The sequence below is a fragment of the Malurus melanocephalus genome, unplaced genomic scaffold (assembly GCF_030028575.1).
Source record: "Malurus melanocephalus ecotype Western Australia unplaced genomic scaffold, MMel_1.1 scaffold_482, whole genome shotgun sequence".
Classification (NCBI taxonomy): domain Eukaryota; kingdom Metazoa; phylum Chordata; class Aves; order Passeriformes; family Maluridae; genus Malurus; species Malurus melanocephalus.
Window position 1 is genome coordinate 233,314 of NW_026623714.1, and position 5,364 is coordinate 238,677.

Genomic DNA, 5,364 nt, shown 5'->3' on the forward strand with positions numbered 1-5,364 from the left:
GGCTGCCTTGCAGGGCCACAAGAAGCTGCCCTAGCCCAGCCAGCCACTGCTGAGACAATTTCTGCTTTCTAATTTGCCTGAACTCTCAGCAGGCTGACACCTTCTAATTTGCTGTTTGTTGCTGCTCTCCGAGAAGTCCAGCTGATTGCTCTGTTGGTGCCAGCAGATCAATCTCACAGAAACAGACTTATTTTTCTTCTCCTCTTGAAGTGGTTAGTTTTCCAAACATCTGTGCTTACCTGCTGAGCTGAGTGAGATTGCTCTCRCTGCTGCCAGGCACATCCCCAGGGCAGAGCTGGAGCAGAGACCTGAGGCTGGCCAGCAGTTGGATTTTTGTGTGTGTGTGATGGGAGAGTGGCAAGGGAGGAATACACAGGAAAGAAGCCCACGGAACTCTTTTCAATATCATTAATTTTATAGTTTATTAAATTGAGTTTTTCTCAACGAGATGCAGTTGGAGACCACGCAGGCTGGGCTGGCACAGAGCAGCCGTGGAAGGAAGGGCACACTGCAGAGCCTGGCACTGCAGAGGTGGGGCTGACACACCTCTCACCTCAGGAAAACTTTTAGGGCCTCTGAATTTAAAGATGTGCACAATCCCCCTCCCTGGCAGCATTTGCATGCTGCAGTCTGTGCACATCTTGGGACAGGAACTCATCTGCCGTGTTCCAGCTGCATCCCTGTCCCTCTCACTGACAGCAAACAAACATTGTCCCTCTGTTCCACTGCTCAGCTTTTCCCTGGACAGCTGGAGCACCTGCATCACCCCCCTGTGCCCCTGGGAGCAGAGCTGCTCCAGCTGTGGGCACTCCTGATGTTTGCTGGCACCTCTGTAGGGCACAGGATGAATTTTACATGTCAGGTGTCACCTGGCTTTGTGGGACTGTCCTTCAAGGGAAAGCTGTGACCCCTGCAGCCTGACCCTGTCAGAGAGGGCTCAGCTGCTGTTGGGGTGAGGGGAGGAGGGCAGGGGGCAGCCCCTGCTCAGCCCCTTCCTTTCCTCATCATCCYGACTCCGGCACATTGCTAACGCAGCAAAGCTTTGCTTCTTACATCTTTATAAGGGCTAGGGCAGAAAAATCCTAGAAACCCAAGAAATAACCGTCATAAAGGAAGAGAATATAATTTAGTACTTTTTAAAAAAAACCCAAGTCATTATTTCCTCAGCACCAGAATTTGCTGAAAGCACTCCAAGTTCTGTTTTGCGAGTGCCATGGAACAAAATAATTGTGCAATTAGTAATGCATCTCACACTCCATGAAATGAATGATTTTTTTACTTCCAACAAGTACAAAATGTAACAGTTTGCTTTTCCATGATGGCAAAGTGCTGTCCACTCCTTCTCCCTCCTCCCTATTTTAAGTGCACTGCAGTATGTAATTAATAAAGATAATAATAAATACGCTTCACAAAGCAGGAGGGATGTGAATGGCACAGGCACAACGTGGATAGCTTAGGATTGCCAGAGCAGCCTGGCAGCTTCCAAATATTAATTACAGCTCCCTGTGGAGGAGCTGTGCCCTCTCCAGCCCTGTCCAGCCCCGTTCCCAGGCACGGTGAAAGCAGGGCTGCTTGCCCAGGGTGGAGCAGCAGCTGGGATGGAAACCCAGGGGTTGTGTGTGCAGTCACCAGCTCCTGATTTTGAGAGGGCTGCTGTTCATTCAACACCAGAACGATGTTTCTGGAGCTCCAGCATCCCCACAAGGGACAGGTTGGTTCGTGATAACAAATGTCCCCTCGGTGTGGGGCAGCCCATAGGAAAGGCTCTGCCATAATTGGTTTGTATTTGGGGGCAAACAAAGCTGGGGCGATGGCATCCTCCTCCCTGCTTGGTCATTTCCATGGCACGCTGACAGTGTTTTGGAGGCAGGGCAGCCTGGCAGAGATGTAARAGGGGGTTTTTGGTGCTTGCTAAAGAGATGGAACCTGGCAGAAAACAGAGCCAGCAGGGGTGGGCAAGCAGGAACCAGGAGCAGCTTATCGCTGCTCRGCAGAAGGGGATGCTCGAGGAGATGGTGGCTGCTACATAAATAAATAAAGCAAACATCAAACACCTCGACTTCCTGCAGCTCCTGGCCCGTGTGCCTTCCCCAGGGGTCCCAGCTGCGTTTTCCCTCCAGCAGCTGATGTGGAATGCTGCAGGCAAGTGGCAGCAGGCAGGGGTGCCGAGATTGCTTTTYGCCTAAAACTGAATTTCCTTGGAAATTAAACGCTGCTGTAGTCACAGAAGAGCCAGAGTCCTGGGGRCTGGAGCAAGGCCTGTTGGTGTGATAAAAAACCCATGGACTGTTTTTCCTTGAAAAGGAAAGGTTTGTGCCAGGAAAAATCTGGAGGACAGGAGAGCCGAGGTGCTTGGAGCGCTTGTCTGGGTCTGGATCCAGAGGTGCTCAGGGTGCAGGATGTGCTGTGACAGGAGCTGAGCATCCCCTCACACCTAATGGGGACTGACACCTCCTGAAACAGCAAAGCCAGAGCAAAAACCTTCTGTGAAATGGCACAGGAGGGGCCTGGGCCACCCAGCAGGCAGGGACTCTGCTGGCTTATCCCTCCTTGTGTGAGTGGCTGCTGCAGGTCAGCATTTTTGGGGAGTGCTGGGACTGGGGGTCACAAAAGAGGCTCTGGAGTGGGGTTAAACGAGAGGGGAGAGTGATTGTGCTGCCCTGCCTGTGCTTGTCCCCTGGGCTTTGTCCCTGGGGCAGAGCTGGTGTTTGTGCAGGTTTTGGGTGAGTCTGTGTGCAGGACAGCTGCGTTCTCCTCTRTTTTTACAAAATTTCAAAGATCTTGGTGGAGAAATGTGGCCTCTCRCCCCCTTTACAAACACACATGTGCAGCACATTGCTTCTGCAAGCACATGGAGCAGGGTCAGTGTCACCAAAAACCGTCTGGGCTCTGCCTCAGTCAGCAAGGGCCAACTGAATAGAAGAGATACATCTTCCCTAAAGACCAAGAGGCACAAACAGGGCTTGAATCTGAGGGATAAACCGGAATCCTGACCTTGAGTGGATGCTAGATGTCAAGGAGAGGACTAGAGATGTGGGAGGAAACACCATGGGGAGAAGGGAAGATCTGTCCTCTGGCTGTGTGCCCATCACACGGGACAGGAGACACTTCCCTTTGACAGAAACACTCCTATCCCAGTGACAGCATTGCTCCAGGCAGGAAAACGTGTAATAGGAGAGATGGGGTGGAAGACATGGTCACAGGGACTATATAATGACAGGAGCACATGAAATCTGGGTACTCCAAGAAGAATGGATCAACAGCCCTCAATATAAAAGTTTTCCTGCAGCATTTCTGTGCTCGTGGAGGCAAACAAAGGCAGTAACCCCTCTCCACATGGCTACCAAGCTTTGTGTTTGCATGCTGACCAGCTTTCCTTCCCTCTGGAGGGGAAGAGGCAATGCTATCCTGGTTACTTACCCCAGACCTACTTTAAACTCTCCTTTTTTCAGTTGCTCTGCATCATTTTGGGCTCCCCAGCCTTGCTCACAGCAAATCCCTCATGTCTCTCCAGAAACTACACTGTCCATTTTCAGCTTGTGGCTCACCTTCACCTGCCTCTGATGCTGGGCAGAAGCCAAGCTGCACCACAATCTCCTGTCTTGGTCTCCTCACAAMCTTCTGTTGGCTCCACAGTCTGTATTTCAGGTGTGATGTGAAGCTTCAGTGCAATCTAATCAAACCAATAGTCCCTGGTTGGCCATTCCTAGTCAGAAAAATCTCTTCCAGTGATGTTATCACTTCAGCAGACTCAGAGGAGAGGCTTTATGAGGCACCTGAGGATTTTCTTGCTAATGAGTTCCAGTCCATCATCAGCTCCTCCCTGCTTGAGTATCACCGGCCTGTGCACAAAATCAGTGATTTCTCTCTTAAGATCCCCTTCATCTCTTGCTATCCTGGAAGAACTCGATAATAAAGAAGTGGAGAAAAAGCAAAAAGAAAGCTTTTAGCCCCAGATTAAGAGATGCCAGAGTCTAGGTCCCACCATAATATATTCTTTGTGCCTTTCTTCTAATATGCTGCTACTTTATGTGCTTTCGAGATGACTCATAAGGGAATGGGAGTGAAGATCATAATTTTCATTTGTACAAATACCAGATGATTGAGAGCTCAGAAAACCTGCTCAGGGTTTCAGAAGGAGCTGGAAGGACSAAGAAATCTTGAGACATTCCCATCTGAATACAGGGAGGTTGAACACATGGTTACTACATCTCCTTCTCAATGGCCAAGCTTCAGCAGTGATAAAATCTGCCTGTTTCTCCTCATCCATAAAATAAAAAAACACAAACCATTTCTCCAGAAAAACAGTCTCTAAAGTGGTTATCCCTGGACAGGTTGTTATCAATGGGCAGCAAGGAGGGTGTATTTATCCTGATGATATATTTATCTCAAGGATGTTTTCCCAGAAGGTCTACAGAAGAGCAGCCAGCCTGGTGCACAACCCTGCTTGCTGTCATCCAGAATATTTTGTGAGCCCAGCATCAACCACAAAAATCCTGGCAGGATTACACTTGGGGGTCTCAATGAAATGACGCATTCCTGGTGCTGCCTGGTTGGACTCACCTCCATCCTGCCTTCCTTTCTCCGGAATTATCTGGGCTTACCAGTCTCTAATGACGCTTTTTCCCTCCTCAGTGTCTGGCAGGAGGGTCAGCTTTTGTCTTTCAGTCCCTCTCAGTTCTGATGCTGCTGTTTCTCCCCTTCCCCTGCCTCCTCTCCTACCCCCGTGTGCCACCACCCTTTGATGAGCCGCTCTTATTAAAGTCTGAAGGGGATTTGCCACGTGTCATTTTCAAAGGTCCAGGGGCAGGAAGCTTTAATTGCCAGATTTTTCACACAGGGTGTTAAAATTTATTAAAGTCAGCTCCTCTGATTTCCCTTTAATGAGATGACGACTGCACGTATGAGATAACATTAGGTTCAAATGGTGGGAAACTCAGAGAGGGCTTAAGTARTCAGACCAAGAAAAAGGGAAAATAAAACCCAAACCTGTGCTAGATCTCATGTCTTAAGGACTTACTTTGCAACTTAATTTGAAGGTAAGAAACTGGGATCATTCTTCAAACAGTTGAGCAAGGCTGGCAGTCTTTTTTAGAAAGAGCTTTCCCTTGGAAACAGAGCAGGAGGTGGGCTCTGGTATTGTTTGATTTTGGAGACATTCCTGACATTTCAGTCACCGGTTTTGCAGGATCGTGGCTGCCCCTGTGGAAACAAAGATGAGGTGGTCGGCTGCTTGGGGTTCACCCAGCACCTGAGGAAATGCATTAAACACAGTTTCTTGTGCTCAGTGTTACGAGGGGGAAGCTACTGATCCTGTGCTCCAGCAGCCCTGGGCAGCACCGAGGGGTCAGAGGCAGCAGGGAG

At 49.4% G+C, this 5,364-nt stretch overlaps 1 long non-coding RNA gene across 1 annotated transcript in view; it reads right to left on the minus strand.

Annotated features, from left to right (window-relative positions):
* Positions 1 to 3,225: 3,225 nt before the first annotated feature.
* Positions 3,226 to 5,364, minus strand: part of LOC130582306 (uncharacterized) — a 6,774-nt gene continuing 4,635 nt past the window's right edge. The window contains exons 2-3 of the long non-coding RNA XR_008966304.1: positions 5,021 to 5,202; positions 3,226 to 3,905 (exon numbers count right to left, since the gene is read on the minus strand). This is a non-coding gene — a long non-coding RNA (uncharacterized LOC130582306). The remainder of the gene's footprint in view (positions 3,906 to 5,020; positions 5,203 to 5,364) is intronic.